Source organism: Ovis canadensis, chromosome 9, assembly GCF_042477335.2.
Source record: "Ovis canadensis isolate MfBH-ARS-UI-01 breed Bighorn chromosome 9, ARS-UI_OviCan_v2, whole genome shotgun sequence".
Classification (NCBI taxonomy): Eukaryota; Metazoa; Chordata; class Mammalia; order Artiodactyla; family Bovidae; genus Ovis; species Ovis canadensis.
The window spans coordinates 89,768,800-89,785,549 of NC_091253.1; the positions used below are offsets into that span (position 1 = coordinate 89,768,800).

Consider the following 16,750-nt stretch of genomic DNA (forward strand, 5'->3'; position numbering starts at 1 on the left):
GTGAAATTATTTTTAATATATTTAATCAATATACAAGAATATTATGTCAATATGTAATCAAAACAAAAATTATTAGTGACATATTTTACACTTTTTTAATGCTGTCTTCAAAACCCATCATGTACTTTAATCTTATCACAAACCTCAATTCAGAAAAGCCACATTTCAAGTGTCCAGTAGCCATCCACGGTTACCATACTGGACAGCACAGATCTGTGCCAGTTGAAAGTGACTGGAAATTGGGAGGAGAATGGGGAGAGCCAGGGGTCAGTAGAAAGTGGCCAGAGAATGGGGAAGAGAGTTGGAAATCGGGAATATGACAAAATGTGCTTTGAAAGTTTTCTGGGGCATCTTTGGTTTAATGGCTGGAGCTCCACTGCTCAGGTGTGTTTGGCTCAGACTGGGCCAAAAGGATTCTCAGAGGTTCTCATAGATGGGGTTCCTTTAAGTGAAAGAAGTATCATTCCTTTGGTGTCTTTGAAGTGAACTGATCCAACCCAAAGTCTCTCAGACACCTGAAGTTATAGTTACTTTCTTCTAGAGAATATCACCATCTCCTAGAGGAACATAATCAAAAGCTCATTTTCCAGCACAGGTATACCTAGCCAAATTCTATCTCCACAGCTCTATATTTAATATCCTGAAGATCATAGCAAAGGCTCTGAGCAAGAGAGTACATAGAAAAACTTTCGGTTTCACCTTTTTCAGAATGCCATCCAGTCTACCCAGGGCACTTTCCCATAATCCATGACCTGTGAACTTAGATTCAGCTGGGAGACAACTTCCTTAGATTACTTATCACACTAGTTTAGCATGCGTGGGGTGGGTGGATGAGTAGGAGTGAAATCCACATGAAAATACCATTTCCTTCTTTAGAGACTAGACATCGAAACATTCCTGTTTTCTTGCCGAGTTCAGAGATTTACATCAGGAGCAGCCCCAGTCACCAAGCCTAATTCAAAGTCTATTTCTCTCCCATGAAGCAAATTAAAACTTAGAAACTTTAGGATTGTTTTTCTATTATTAACCTCTAGATTTTTTTCTCCTGAGGGTACCTCATCCTGAAAGAAATTAAAAAAGTGAAGTTGCTCAGTTGTGTCCGACTCTTTACGACCCCATGGATTGTAGCCTACCAGGCTTCTCCATCCACGAGATTTTCCAGGCATGAGTACTGGAGTGGGTTGCCATTTTATTCTCTAACCTCATCCTGAGAGCTAAGAAATCAAAGATTTCTGGATCTTTGCAGTATCTATCATTCAAAAGCAGGTTTTCCATCTTCATATTATGAGTTGGATACCCCAACCTAGGGGGTGTAGTTCTGGTAGACCAATATGTAACCTGAGGCTTGCACCTGATCTACTTTTGAACTGCTTGGCTTCTTTTTAAAGCGTCTCGTTTTCACTGTGCCTTTGTGGGGACTCCATGGATTTCTTGGGCATGTCTTTCAGGTCACAGGTATTGTTTGCATTCACTTGTGATAACAGTTCTATCTTGAAACTAACCCAGTATTTCTTCTGGGTATTTTAGATGGATCCTCCCTTCTCAAATCTAAGATTTCTGTAACCACTGCTGCTGCAGGCCCCTGCCTGTGGTTTCTCTGATTGCTCGCTTTATGGATTTTCTTCCTGTTTAAGAGCCTGCATCTCTAAATGATCTGCTAAACTTGGGATCTCTTTGTGGGTAGGGGTGGGGGAGGGCTCGTTCTAGCTGGCTCTGTTAGATTTCATCACTTTTTCCCCTAATCTTCTTTTTATGAGCAGCTGGAGCTGGGTATGCCTCCTGATCCCCTTTATATCCACCTACCTTGTCTCTCACACCCCAAACCTTCTCCTAAGGAAACCTTTCTCTTCCTCTTGCTTCATCAGCCCATCTGCTTTTATTTGTCTTTCAATTCTAGTGAGCTACAAAGGCAGAAGTGTATTTTGATAGTCAACCCAGTTTCTCCCGGAGTGAAGAAGTGAGCAAGCCCACTTTCAGCAACACTGTTTTGGTTTCAGGCTTTCTGAGTTGCCTTCTAAGCTTTGGGGCCGAGCTTCTTTGGGGAGTCAGGGGTTGTTTTATGTAAACCCAAGGAGATGGGACATTCTTTATAAAAACTGTGGCTCCTATCCCTTCTTTGATGTCTTCATTAGTGAAATCTATCATCCTTTGGAAGTGTCACCAATGGGAAGTAAAGCTAGGGCCAGAATTTATGTTAGTGAACAAACTGAGGATAACCTTGAGGCCTGGTGATTGGGGGTGACTTGAGTCTGGGGATCAGCTCCCTCTTTTTACACTTGTCCCTGAATGCACTTCTAGATTAAGGTCTGGCATGAAACCACCACTGTTGCTCTGTAGCCAGGAAGAACATAGCTGACAATGTTGTTTAAACACTCGGCCTCTAGGAATGTCAAAGAGACATAATCCCAGTAGGGAAAAAAACCTCCCTACCCCAATGTCTAAAAAAGCACATATGCTGCAGCTTTGCCGATTTGAGGATTAGTTTTAACTAGGTTTAACATGTTCCATTTTTCCTGGAATGCAATTTATGTCACAGCCACACCTGCTCGGGCATGAAGGGCTCCTGCAAGATCAGATTAAGGTCATCCTTAAAGGTCATCATAGTCATTGCTTATGGGTAGGAAGAATTAGAAGATTCTGCACCCCCAAATTCTTGTTCTCCAGCAGAGTGCATCCTTTGTGGGAAGAAAGATGAGAATCAGAGATTCTAGCAGGGGCTGACCTCAAACACTCAACTCCTTCCCTGAGATTCACCAGGAGGACACAGATCCTCTCCAAAAGGTAGGGAAAATCATCAGAAGGGTCACTCAGCTGAAGTTTCTCCACCCGGAAACCCAAATGCAGGGCAGCGGTTCTCAATTTGATCACTTGGAGGACTCGTTGAAACAGAGATCACTGGGTCGCTCCCAGAATGTGATTCAGGAGGTCTGGGGTGTCCTCTGAGCATCTGCCTTTCTACCAAGTCCCTAAGCGATGCCAGTGCTACTGGTCCAGAGACCTCACTTTGAGAATCTCTGATCTATAAAAATGCAGATGTTCTCCAAGAGGCAGACCAGTCATTCTTTGCCTGGACGAGAAAACTCCTTGTGCTTTGAGTGACATGGAGATGTGTGAGTGACAGAATGGGGGATGTAGTCCCAATGGTTTGTTTCCACAACAGACCTGGAAGAGAAGAGCTGACTGAGAAAAAGGATTTTTACCATTCTGACACTCAGTCCTTCCTTACAAGGGGCATTGAATTGATCTGTCAATATTATTCTAGAACCATGGTGACACGCTGATTATACTAGACCCAATGCTAGGAGGTGTACTGAGCAAGATAGCACACAGGCCTGTCCCTTATCAAACTTGGACTATCAGAGGCTGCACTAAATGGTTGGACTTCTTGGGACAAAGAACCATGGACCAGCAGCACTGGTTAGAACTGCAGAATCTCAGCCCTACCCCAGGCCTCCCGCAAATAAGACTGTGCATCTTCACAAGATCACCAGCTGATCAGGCACACTCAGACATTCCAGAAGCACTGAGATAGTTACATCCTCTTCTCTCCATCCTTTATGCAGCTGCCAGAGTGCTCTTTAAAGATCTAAATCTAAACAGTCTTTGCTTCAAAGTCTTCAATGATAAGGTTTCCCAGTTAGTGCTAGTGGTAAAGAATGTGCCCATCAATGCAGGAGATATACAAGATTCAGGTTCCATCCCTGGGTCAGGAAGATCCTCTGGAGAAGGGCATGGCAACCCACTCCAGTATTCTTGCTTGGAGAATCCGGTGGGCAGAGGAGCCTGGTGGGCTACAGTCCATTGGGTTGAAAAGAGTTGGACATGGCTGAATTGACTTTGCATGCATGCTTCAATGATATCCATTCATCCAAAGAATTAAATTTAAGTGTCATACTTTTGGGGAGACAAGGAGTAGATAAATATGATTCCAACAGAGGAGTTGTAGGTAGATAGGGTTAGTGACTAGACAGTTTTACAGACTGAATGGTGTTTTTCTGTCTTTCCATTACTCAGAGAGGCATCAGAGGAGCCCAGCTCAGCCTGACCCTTCACCCCACAAAGACCATGCTTTGAAAAGGGCAAAGCCTTGCGTGCTTATGCCGCTGCCCTTTCCTGTACCGGTGGGTTTATCCATCGGAGTTCTCTATGGGACGGGAAGAGGTAACCCCCGTGCTTAGAGAATCTAGACACAGCAACAAGGGGAGAAACTGCATCTACGTGCTGGTAGTTAGGCAGGGGAAGGGGGAGCATGTGTTGAATCTGAAGGGGTTCATGGAGCAGTAGGAAACCACCGAGGGGCTCCCGGATGAGAGCCCCCATTTACTGAGGGGTTCCGGTGCCACGTCATGTGCTAAGAGCTTTACTGATACTCTTTCATGGAATCTCAACAGTCATCGAGTCAGGTACTAATAATACCCACAGTTAACAGAGAAGAAAAGAACGAACTGGGAAGGTTAAGCAATGAGTCCATGTTACTCAGCCAACAGGAGGTGAAACTAGGATTGAAATTCAGATCAGATTCTAAATTCAGTGCTGTCACTTGGTTCACTACATGGCTTCCTGTCACAAAGGCAGTCATTGTCCGTCCCTGGCCAGTGATGCACATATATATGAATATATATGTATATATATGAATATATACATATTCATGTCCATATTCCTTGGACATGCATCTCAGGAAATTGCTGACTGCCCTTTCCCATGATGCTTCCAGAATGCGTTTCCTTACAAGTGATGAAGTGGAAATGGCACCAGTGTGCAGGAACGAATGGACGGATGGGGAGCTCCAGATGGAGGCGGCAAATGCTGGAACGACGGGCCGTGACCATGAATCAGCAGACGAGCCTTGGCTCTTGGTGACAGACACCCATTTGCCCCGGAGCCAAACTGTCTGCTTTGGCTTCTCTGAGCTGCAGTGGAAGCCAAGTTGTCTACCACCCAATCAATGACCCAACAAGAGGGGCTGAAATTATGGCAAAGTCAAGCCAGATAAAAATCCACCCCTGTGCATTGCTGCAGCGGCAGAAGAGAAGTCACATATCTGTTTCTGAATGTGTCAGAGATTCCTGTGGCCTGGGAATGGGATGCCCATGACTGGAAAGGCAGAGGGGTGACTGCCTTAAATGCACTGCCTGTAAAGTCTTTTCGTCTTCTTGCCAAGAAATTAACGAAGCCAGGTCAGAAGGAATTGTTATTGGACAACTTAACATCTGCCATTTAAGCTAAGAATAAAGCAGAAAAGGAGGGCCTGCGAAGCCATAAAGGACAATAGTTTAAAGCTACCGAGAGAGAACTAAGGCAGGTTGTTGTAAACCTTGATTTTCAACCCTATTACTGACACAGATAGGCCTGTGGATATTTTGAAATTTATTGCTTTTTCATGCAAGTTTGAACCAAGCAAATCCGAAATCATGTAATGTGAAGACAGTAATAAAGTCTCCCTTTAGGTACAACATTTGAGATAATATAAATCTCCTTGATTTGCCATGGTCCCAATAGCAAATAGATGGCAAGCTTAAACTGTATGAAAGAGCTCTTGACAAAGGCATGGGCAAGGTGTAGGGAAACTGCAAGGAACTGTGGCAATCTCCTCTCCTGCCCTGAAGGAGAGGGGAAGGAGCAGTCACTGCCCTTCTTGGGAGGGTTAGCTGTGTGGAGAGGATCGTTGGACAGGAGCTGGGACTTTGGTAAAGGGACACAGTTGATCTGTGGTAGCCTGGCAGAGGGTTCTGGAAGAGACACCTAAACCACTCTTTTCATCACCTTGATGTCTGTTGGTGGGACCTGCCTGGAAGCCACAGGTCAAGGAGACTTGTTCGTGTAGCCCATATGGATCAACCACCTGGGAGGAAGAGGATGGAAACAAACCCCAAAATGAGGCAAGTATGATATAATTTCAAACCAGCAGGAAGACAAACTGTAAATAGTGTTTCTGCTATTGCCACATGACCCTGCCATTTCAGCTGGTAAATAGCACTCTTGCCCCCGAGGCCCCCAAACTGTAATATCTACCTATCTGTGGTTGCGATCGCTTTTGAATTGTGTGGATTTTGAACTATGACATGCTTTTAGGAAACATGCTTTCCATCAACTTCCCTAATTCGTCTTCAAAAGACCACTTTGGTTTGGAGTCTCTTGTAGATTTTAAGCTGCAAATAAATTATCAGGCTACAGAAAGAATTCTGGCTTACCTCCCTTTATGCAGTTTCTGTGCTCTTGAAATGCCACAAAATTAAGATTTTTCAAAATGCAATTCTATTTTTATTTTGAGGCATGGGATACGTTCAATTCTGTGCAGACTTTTTTCTTACTTTAGAATCAATTGATGCTCCAAGAAGCTAATTTTGAACAGAATGAACAGCTGAGTGTTCACAGTCATAATGGTTGTAGGAACTTGGGTTGATGGATTACAAGCTCCCTGAGAACAGGGGCTGTGTCTCATTCAACAGTGTATCCCCAGCTTTCAGTGTAATGCCTGGTTTATAAAAAGCAGTCAATAAATGTTTCTTGAATGAATGAAGAAAGGTTTTTAAATACTGCATAGATCAATTGTACCAACTTCCAACCATATTCCTATTTATTTCGAGCTTTCAGAATCACTAGAAATGATACTATGAAGGTTGACTGGTTTCCCCTCTCCACTGGAATTCTTATAAACTAAGAATTAGCCTCTAAACTTAGTCCTCCTGTTATTGTTCAATTATTTTGAGAATTCTCCTAAGTGTAATAATTGCCAGTTAGAAACTTTTCCCAACCAAGAACCAAAGGAAGTCATTTATAGTTTCAGATTCCCTGTGAATACAGAAATCTGGAATCTCAACCAAACCAAGTATAAGTGTTGTCATGGGGGTCCATCCTGTTTAGTCATCTGCTTTCCTTAGAAGACGCCAATCCTGCATTTTATAGCCACAAAGTGCAGCACAAGCAGGTTGGAAGAAGCCTTTGATCCTCTCTAAGACATCCGGATTTACTTGGTATCACCTGCTACAAGAACGAGCTGGAAGGGGCTAGAAGGATCTAGAAAAGCTTTGCCCTGCGATACTGGGCTTTGCTTACAAAGCCTGGATTCTGGCATCCCTTAATGATGACCTCATTTGGGATATTTTTAATTCAGGAGATTAAACCGAGGCCTCATTAAAGAGGTAACCCATGAATTTGATTTCCATTAAGAGCAGGAGGAATGGATTGTTTTCCTGTCTTTTTGGGGCTGAATTTCCCCTTTACTCAGACTTCCTCTCCTCTGCTTGGTGGTGATGCCAAGGTAGCTTTTAGTCTCTGGTGGGGCCGTGGGTGTGTGGCTCCCCCTGCAGCCATCGCTGATTCATCTCGGTGACTCATCCGCCGGGGGCCTCTGGGCTGGGATTGAGTGATGTCACTGCACCCCCAACCCCCACCCCCTGCCGCCCCCTGCTCTCCTTCTCTGCATGATCACCAGAGGCGCATGCCGCTGAGGCTGCCCAGGGAGTCTGGGAACTCGCTGAGCTTCCCACATACCAGGCGATCCCAGGCAGGGAGCCCTGGGGTGCTCATCGATGGAGGGCTGAACTCCTTCACCTAGCTCACCGCGAGGCCATTTATAGACACAAAGAACCGGGAGGTGACCAAACCGACACATCCGAGGCTGCCAGAGGTCCACGAGTCAAGTTTCCCTGCCCCAGTCTCTCTGCTTTGAGATCAATTATTATAAACTACCATTTGGTAGGAATGCTCTTAATTCAGCTGTTGTATAAACCATGGGTCTGTTTCTCAGCACTTATAACTCAGAGCCTTCAGACAGCCGTGATCCCTGGTTTGATCTCCCCGCCCCCGCCTTTCCATTTCTTTCCTCCCATCTCTGCTTCAGCCGCTCCCCCACCTCGCTCCTAACAGTTTCCAGCTGTGTATCATTTGGCCCTATTCTCACCCCGGTTATCACACGCAGCTGGACCCCTTCTCAGTCCCAGATATGCTATTTATTTATGCCCAAACATCTGGGCCTCGACACAGTCTTGTCACGGCAACGTAGCGAACTTGAGAAAGCTCTGACTGGCGGTCAGCTCACAGGCTCCAGCATTGCAGCCAGCCAGGCAGGAGGGGCCGTGGGGACCCGGGGAAGCCAGAGGCTCACACGTGCATGCTGCGGCTTTTAGAGGGGCCTAGTCACGCTGGAAGATGAAGGTGTGGTTCCTTTTAAAGTGGAGGTTTCACTGCAAAATCCAAATAGCTCATTCTCCCCCATCAGGGAGCTGGAAGCGAGGTTACCCATTTAAAGCAAATGGTCGTCGCCCCTAAGTGACTGGGCTGTGACCAGCAGAGATGCACGCCAGGATCTTCAGACCGCCTGCCAGGGACAAACAGAGAAGGCAATGGCACCCCACTCTAGTACTCTTGCCTGGAAAATCGCATGGATGGAGGAGCCTGGTAGGCTGCAGTCCATGAGGTCGCTAAGAGTCGGGCATGACTGAGCGACTTCACTTTCACTTTTTACTTTCATGCATTGGAGAAGGAAATGGCAACCCACTCCAGTGTTCTTGCCTGGAGAATCCCAGGAATGGGGGAGCCTGGTAGGAGGCTGTCTATGAGGTCGCACAGAGTCGGACAGGACTGAATCGACTTAGCAGCAGCAGCGGCCAGGGACAATGGATTGGGAGCCCAGAGTCCTGGTTCTGGCTCTGGCTTTCTACTTGTTCTCTCCCTGACCTTGGACAAGCCTTCAATTTCAAGGGTTGATTTGAAATTTCAAATCAATTTCACATCAACAGGCCAATTCACTTTCAATCTAGACTCCTATTTCCTTTTCCATGAAGTGAGACTAGGTTAAATTGTGCAGTTTTTAAGTTTCTGTTTTTAAAGCTCTAGGTTTAGCTTTTCTTCTATGGAGCATCTTTTAAAATTTTGTGGCTGCAGTATCCACAATGATTTTGGAGCCCAAGAAAATAAAGTCTGTCACTGTTTCCACTGTCATCCCCATCTATTTGCCATAAAATGATGGTACCAGATGCCACGATCTTACTTTTTTGAATGCTGAGTTTTAAGCTAGCTTTCCACTCTCCTCTTTCACCTTCATCAAGAAACTCTTTAGTTCCTCTTTGCTTTCTACCATTAGGGTGGTGTCATCTGCATATCTGAGGTTATTGATATTTCTCTTGGCAATCTTGATTCCAGCTTGTGCTTCATCCAGAACTTCACATGATGTACACTGCATATAAGTTAAACAAGCAGGGTGACAACATACAGCCTAAGTATCTGGTACTGAGAAAACAATAAACATTACCTATTTTTATTATCCCTCAACATCCTTCAAGCTAGGCTTTAGCAGTATGTGAACTGAGAACTTTCAGATGTACAGGCTGGATTTAGAAAAGGCAGAGGAGACAGAGATCAAAAAGCCATCATTCGTTGGATCATAGAGAAAGCAAAGGAATTTCAGAAAAACATATATTTCTGCTTCATTGAGTACACTACAGCCTTTGACTGTGAGATGGGAATACCAGACCACCATACCTGTCTCCTGAGAAACCTGTATGCAGGTCAAGAAGCAACAGTTAGAAACGACCATGGAACAACTGGTTCAAAATTGGGAAAGGCATATGTCAAGGCTGTATATTGTCATACAATATGTCATAGCTTGCTCCTTGAAAGAAAAGCTATGACAAACCTAGATGGCATATTAAAAAGCAGAGACATTACTTTGCTGACAAGGTCTGTATAGTCAAAGCTAAGGTTTTTCCAGTAGTCATATATGGATATGAGAATTGGACCATAAAGCAAGTTGAGGGCCAAAGAACTTATGCTTTTGAACTGTGGTGTTGAAGACTCCTGAGAGTCCCCTAAACAGCAAGGAGATAAAACTAGTCAATTAAAGGAAATCAGCCCTGAATATTCCTTGGAATGACTGATGCTGAAGCCGAAACTCCAATACTTTGGCTACCTGATGTGAAGCATCTTTCCTGATGCTGGGAAAGATGGAGGGCAGGAGCAGAAGTGGGTGGCAGAGAATAGGATGGTTGGATGACATCACTGAGTCAATGGACATGAGTTTGAACAAACTCTAGGAGACAGTGAAGGACTGGGAGGCCCGGCGTGCTACAGCCCATGTGGTTGCAACGAGTTGGACAGTAACTGAGTTACTGAAATGAACTAAAGCTGGGCTGGACTGCTGTGATCAGGAGGGGCCCGATAAGTGGTAGAGGGAAGCTGGTGGGATTGAGATGTGAAGATGGAGCAGAGCTGAAGAGCCAGGGGATGTGGACAACCTCCAGGAGATGGAGAAACACTGGAAAGGACTCTCCTCTAGGTTCTCCGTCAGAAACGCAGACTGGCTGATACCTGGATTTCAGTCCAGTGTGGCCAGTTTGCATTTTTGACCTCAAGAACTCTTAAGATAATTTATGTTGAACTAAGTCACTAAATTTGTGGTAATTTATTACAGAAGTGATAGAAAATAAATTCAGGCCCCCGTACCTCATTAGCTTATTTCAGTATTTCTGTTTCTTGCCAACAGGAAGCCTGGGTTCAGATCAGTTCAGTTGCTCAGTTGTGTCCGACTCTTTGCGACCCCATGGAATGCAGCATGCCAGGCCTCCCTGTCCATCACCAACTCCTGTTTACCCAAACTCATGTCCACTGAGTCAGTGATGCCATCCAGCCATCTCATCCTCCGTCATCCCCTTTTCCTTCTGCCTTCAATCTTTCCTGCATCAGGATCTTTTCCAGTGAGTCAGCTCTTCACATCAGGAGACCAAAGTATTGGAGTTTCAGCTTCAGCATCAGTCCTTCCAATGAATATTCAGGACTGATTTCCTTTAAGATTGACTAGTTTGATCTCCTTGCTGTCTAGGGGACTCTCAGGAGTCTTCTCCAACACCACAGTTCAAAAGCATCAATTCTTCGGTGCTCAGCTTTCTTTATGGTCCAACTCTCACATCCATACATGACTACTGGAAAAACCATAGCTTTGACTAGACAGACCTTTGTCGGCAACATAATGTCTCTGTTTTTTAATATGCTGTCTAGGTTGGTCATAACTTTTTTTCCAAGGAGTAAGCATCTTTAAAATTCATGGCTGCAGTCACCATCTCCAGTGATCTTGGAGCCCAAAAAAATAAAGTCTGTCACTGTTTCCATTGTTTCCCCATCTATTTGCTATAAAGTGATTGGACCAGATGCCATGATCTTCGTTTTCTGAATGTTAAGCTTTAAGCCAAATTTTTCATTCTCCTCTTTCACTTTCATCAAGAGGCTCTTTAGTTCTTCACTTTCTGCCATAAGGGTGGTGTCATCTGCATATCTGAGGTTATTGATATTTCTCCTGGCAATCTTAATTCCAGCTTGTGCTTCATCCAGCCCAGCATTCCTCATGATGTACTCCGCATAGAAGTTAAATAAGCAGGGTGACAATATACAGCCTTGACGTGTTCCTCTCCTGATTTGGAACCAGTCTGTTGTTCCAAGCCCAGTTTTAACTGTTGCTTCCTGACCTGCATACAGATTTCTCAAGAGGCAGGTCAGGTGGTCTGGTATTCCCATCTCTTTCAGAATTTTCCACAGTTTCTTGTGATCCACACAGTCAAAGGCTTTGGTATAGTCAATAAAGCAGAAATAGATGTTTTTCTGGAACTCTCTTGCTTTTTCGATGATCCAACAGATGTTGGCATTTTGATTTCTGGTTCCACTGCCTTTTTAAAATCCAGCTGGAACATCTGGAAGTTCATGCTTCACATACTGTTGAAGCCTGGCTTGGAGAATTTTGAGCATCACTTTGCTAGCGTGTGAGATGAGTGCAATTCTGTGATAGTTTAAGCATTCTTTGCCATTGCCTTTCTTTGGGATTGGAATGAAAATTGACCTTTTCCAGTCCTGTGGCCACTGCTGAATTTTCCAAATTTGCTGGCATATTGGGTGCAGCACTTTCACAGAATCATCTTTCAGGATTTGAAATAGCTCAACTGGAATTCCATCACTTCCACTAGCTTTGTTCATAGTGATGCTTCCTAAGGCCCACTTGACTTCTCATTCCAAGATGTCTGGCTCTAGGTGAGTGATGACACCATAGTGATTATCTGGGTTGTGAAGATCTTTTTGTATAGTTCTTCTGTGTATTCTTGCCACCTCTTCTTAATATCTTCTGTTTCTGTTACATCCATACCATTTCTGTCCTTTATTGTGCCCATCTTTGCATGAAGTGTTCCCTTAGTACCTCTAATTATCTTGAAGAGATTTCTGGTGTTTCTCATTCTGTTGTTTTCCTCTATTTCTTTGCATTGATCACTGAGGAAGGCTTTCTTATCTCTCCTTGCTATTCTTCGGAACTCGGCATCCAAATGGGTATATCTTTCCTTTTCTCCTTTGCCTTTTGTTTCTCTTCACAGCTATTTGTAAGGCCTCCTCAGACAGCCATTTTGCCTTTTTGCATTTCTTTTTCCTGGTCTTGATCCCGCCTCCTGTACAATGTCATGAACTTCCATCCAGAGTTCTCAAGCACTCTATCTATCAGATCTGATCCCTTGAATCTATTTCTCATTTTCACTGTAATCGTAAGGGATTTGATTTAGGTCACACCTGAATGGTCTAGTGATTTTCCCTACTTTCTTCAATTTCAGTCTGAATTTGGCAATAAGGAGTTCATGATCTGAGCCACAGTCAGCTCCTGGTCTCATTTTTGCTGACTGTATAGAGCTTCTCCATTGTTGGCTGCAAAGAATATAATCAACCTGATTTCGGATTTGACCTTCTGGTGATGTCCATGTGTAGAGTCTTCTCTTTTGTTGGAAGAGGGTGTATGCTATGACCAGTGCATTCTCTTGGCAAAACTCTATTACCCTTTGCCCTGCTTCATTCTGTACTCCACAGCCAAACTTGCCTGTTACTCCAGGTGTTTCCTGACTTCCTACTTTTGCATTCCAGTCCCCTATAATGAAAAAGACATCTTTTGGGGGTGTTAGTTCTAGAATGTCTTGTTGGTCTTCATAGAACCATTCAACTTCAGCTTCTTTGGCATTACTGGTTAGGGCATAGACTTGGGTTACTGTTATATTGAATAGTTTCCTTGGAAATGGCAAAGCCATTTGGAAAGACTGGAAAGCTTTGAAAGCCTAGGTTATCTGAGTTCAAAATCATAAAGGTCTGGGTAGAATTTCTTTAGACCCTAACATATGCTGCATTAAGGTGCTATCTGTTCCTGCCAACCCCCTTCTCCATGCAATGTGATCCCATCCTATCCCATCCCACGAATGCAATTGCAAAATCATAAAATTAATTTTGTTTTAATTTTCAAATGGCACATTACTTTGCTGTGTGCAGTTTTAGGGGGTCGTTGGGAATATTTACCACTCATGACTGATGATAAAATTAAGGCCAGAAAGCCAGGCTCTTAGATTAAACTGAGTTATGCCAGCATGATTCTTAACATGATTTTTTCCAGAATTTTTCCTAGGAAATAAATTCTTTCATCATCAAGAGAATGCCATATAAACTCTCTTGATAAAAGAATTCAACTACTGGAGTATGTGAGGCATATGGTAGTATTTATTTTTTTTTAATATCACTGGTTGCTGAAATCCTGTTTGATTATACAAACTGGGAGAACTGATTGTTGTTACTTGCTTTTCTTTTTCAGTTCCTTTTACTTTTTAATTGGCTCAAGTGATGGAAGACAAGAAACGAGGAATATTTGCCTTCTCCTTCCCACAGGGGATTCCCTGGTGGCTCAGATGGTAAAGCACCTGCCTGCAATGCAGGAGACCCAGGTTCGATCCCTGGGTCATGAAGATCCCCTGGAGAAGGGAATGGCAATCCACTCCAGTATTCTTGCCTGGAGAATTCCATGGACAGAGGAGCCTGGCAGGCTACAGCCCACAGGGTTGGAAAAGTCATACATGACTGAGTGACTAACACTTTCCACAGGCATTTTCATCTTGTTTCAGTCATCGGTGGGCTGCCCAGGTACTCCAATGCTTGGAAACCTGTGCAAGAAGCCTGCTGGTGCCCAGTGTCATTTCCCGGCCTAACCCTGCAGGGGTGGTTCTTGCTTCCTTCTGCTTGAGGGTGGGGTGTGGGTGGTGGAGTGAAGAGAACACATCATGGAAGGAGGCAGGAATCCCTTGGCCAACAGGTCATATGTTTAGCCACAGGACAGTTCACTTTCTCTTCCTGTTCTACATAAAGTAATAATTCTATGTTCAAACTGCTACTTGTTTTGCTTGCCATTGACTCTGGACTCACAGATCCCATGATGCTGGGAATGGCTGAGTTTCCAGAAATCTCAGCTATGACATGCTGCTTAGCTTTAGCTATTTTCTCTTATTAAAGAGGGTTGCAGGGTGGGAGCGGTTCCCTCTTTAAATCCCCATGCCAGAAAATAGATCTTTTATCTTTCCTTATACTTGGCCTTGTATTTCTAAGTCTTCCCCCACCCTCATCCTTCTGGAGCTCACAGCTGTTGAGAATTACCCAGTCTCCACACTCTTGCTCTCTCTGAGAGGCAGTCTTAGAGTAGGAGCGTCTACTTATTCTCCAGTGACCAGCATCTCAGAGGGTGTGTAAAGTCTTAGTCGACACTGTATACTCTTCTTGAGTTAGATTTTTACTATCACATTTCAGCCTGGATTCTGCAGTGGGAAACTTACTGCTACCCAATTCACTTTTATGCAACATCTTTTCTAAATGTGGCTATACCCCTTTTTAGTTCGATATTGTAAAAATTAGTGCTGAATCATACCCAAGACCAGATGGAGTTGGCTTTTTCTGAGGAAGACACAGTGTTAGGTTTCCTTTTTAAAATAAACTTTAAACTTTTTATTTTGTATTGGGGTACAGCCATTTAACAATGTTGTGGTGGTTTCAGGTGAATAGCGAAGGGACTCAGCCGCACATATACATATATTCATTCTTTCCCCAACGCCCCCGCTATCCAGGCTGGCACAGAACATTGAGTAGAGTTCCATGTGCTATATAATAGGTCATTGTTGGTTATTCATTCTGAATATATAGCAGTGTATCTATTCAAACTTTCTAAACTCCCTATCTTTTCCCCCCAGCAACCATAAGTTTGTTTTCTAAGTCTGTGAGTCTCTTTCTGTTTTGTAAGTAAGTTCATTTGCATCACTTCTTTTTTAGACTTCACATATAAGGGATGCCGTATGGTATTTCTCCTTTTCTGTCTGACTTCACTCAGCAGGACAAATCTCTAGGTCCATCCATGTTGCTGCTGACGGTCTTTTTCATTCTTTTTAATGGCTGAGGGATATTCTACTGTATATATCAACCACATCTCCTCTATCTGTTCCTCCGTCAATGGACATTTGTCTTAACTGTAGTAAACAGTGCCGCAATGAACATTCGGGTGCATGCATCCTTTTGGATGTTTTTCTCCAGATGTATGCCCAGGAGTGGGACTGCAGGGTCATACGGTAGCTCTATTTTTAGTTTTTAAAGGAATTTCCATACTGTTTTCCACAGTGGCTGTACCAATTTATATTCCCACCAACAGCGTAGGAGGGTTCCCTTCTCTCCATACCCTCTCCAGCATTTGTCGTCTGTGGATTTTTGATGACAGTAGTCATTCTAACTAGTATGAGGTGATTATGAAAACTGTCAGTTTGAGCAATAACCTGCTGGTGTCCTAAATGTGTTAATGTGAGAATCAGAGGGGCCATGTGGGCCATCTGATCAATTATGTGGGTACTGATTGAGAACAGGAAGAAGTAAACAACCCAGAGAGGCAGTGTTAGTCACACAAATCTACCATTTGTGTCAGAATTCTGTTACTTGCTTGTTAGAACTTTGCAGATACAGCTGCTGGGTGAGCAAACCAGTATGGATGTGTCTCTGAGCTGATCTCACAAAGCCTTCGTATTGCAGGGAGATGAAAAATGTTTTCAGAGTCTAAGTCACACAGGGTAAGAAATCAGAGGTAGCACAGGATCTTAGGTATGAAAAAATAAAACCAAGTAAAAATAACAATCATTATCTTTGAAGTTTAAAATGAAAAGGGATCTTGACGAAAATATAATCCCTTACTTGGGCTCATCTTGAGTAAAGCTGTCTCCTGGTTCCCATCAGTTCCTCACTTGCCTTAACAACACAGGATGGAGTCTAGCTTGAGTGAGATTACTGTTCTTTATGTTCATTGGTTTTCCTTGAGTGACAGCCACAAAAATTGCTCTTCTTTGGAGGGATTTAGGTAATTTCTAGACACTACTTCATGATTTCATTTAAAAACTGAATTAAAGAAAAAAAAGAAAAACAAGATTGAGGAACAGGGGTGGCAAAGTAGAATCTACAAGCCTGACTGTCCTGTTTGGCTATCACAGGATTTTTTAAATATTATTTTATTTATTTTTAATTGGGGGATAACTGCTTTACAGTGCTGTGTTGGGTTCTGCCATACATCAACGTGAATCAGCCATAGGTAAACATATGTCCCCTCCCTCTCGAACCTCCCTTCTCCTCCCACTCCATCCCACCCCTCTAGGTTGTCACAGAGCACCAGATCTGAGCTCCCTGTGTCATTCAGCAAATTTCCACTGGCTATCTAATTTAACGTATGTAATGTACATGTTTCAGAGCTGCTCTCCCAATACGCCCCACCCGCTCCTTCCTGCACTGGGTCTATAGGTCTGTCCTCTATGCATCGTCTTTGCTGCCCTGCAAATTGGTTCTTTAGGGCCATTTTTCTAGATTTCATATATATGTGTTAATATATGATATTTTCCTCTTTCAGACTTACTTCACGCTGTATAATAGGCTCTAGATTCTGTCACGGGAGTTT

The 16,750-nt window shown here is 43.6% G+C and overlaps 2 long non-coding RNA genes across 2 annotated transcripts in view; both read right to left on the minus strand.

Moving 5' to 3' along the window:
* LOC138931599 (uncharacterized) overlaps window positions 1–16,750 on the minus strand; it is a 27,072-nt gene continuing 10,322 nt past the window's right edge. Inside the window, exon 3 of the long non-coding RNA XR_011446637.1 lies at window positions 1–3,162. This is a non-coding gene — a long non-coding RNA (uncharacterized lncRNA). The remainder of the gene's footprint in view (window positions 3,163–16,750) is intronic.
* Window positions 14,742–16,750, minus strand: part of LOC138446308 (uncharacterized) — a 2,826-nt gene continuing 817 nt past the window's right edge. The window contains exon 2 of the long non-coding RNA XR_011259267.2: window positions 14,742–16,200. This is a non-coding gene — a long non-coding RNA (uncharacterized lncRNA). The remainder of the gene's footprint in view (window positions 16,201–16,750) is intronic.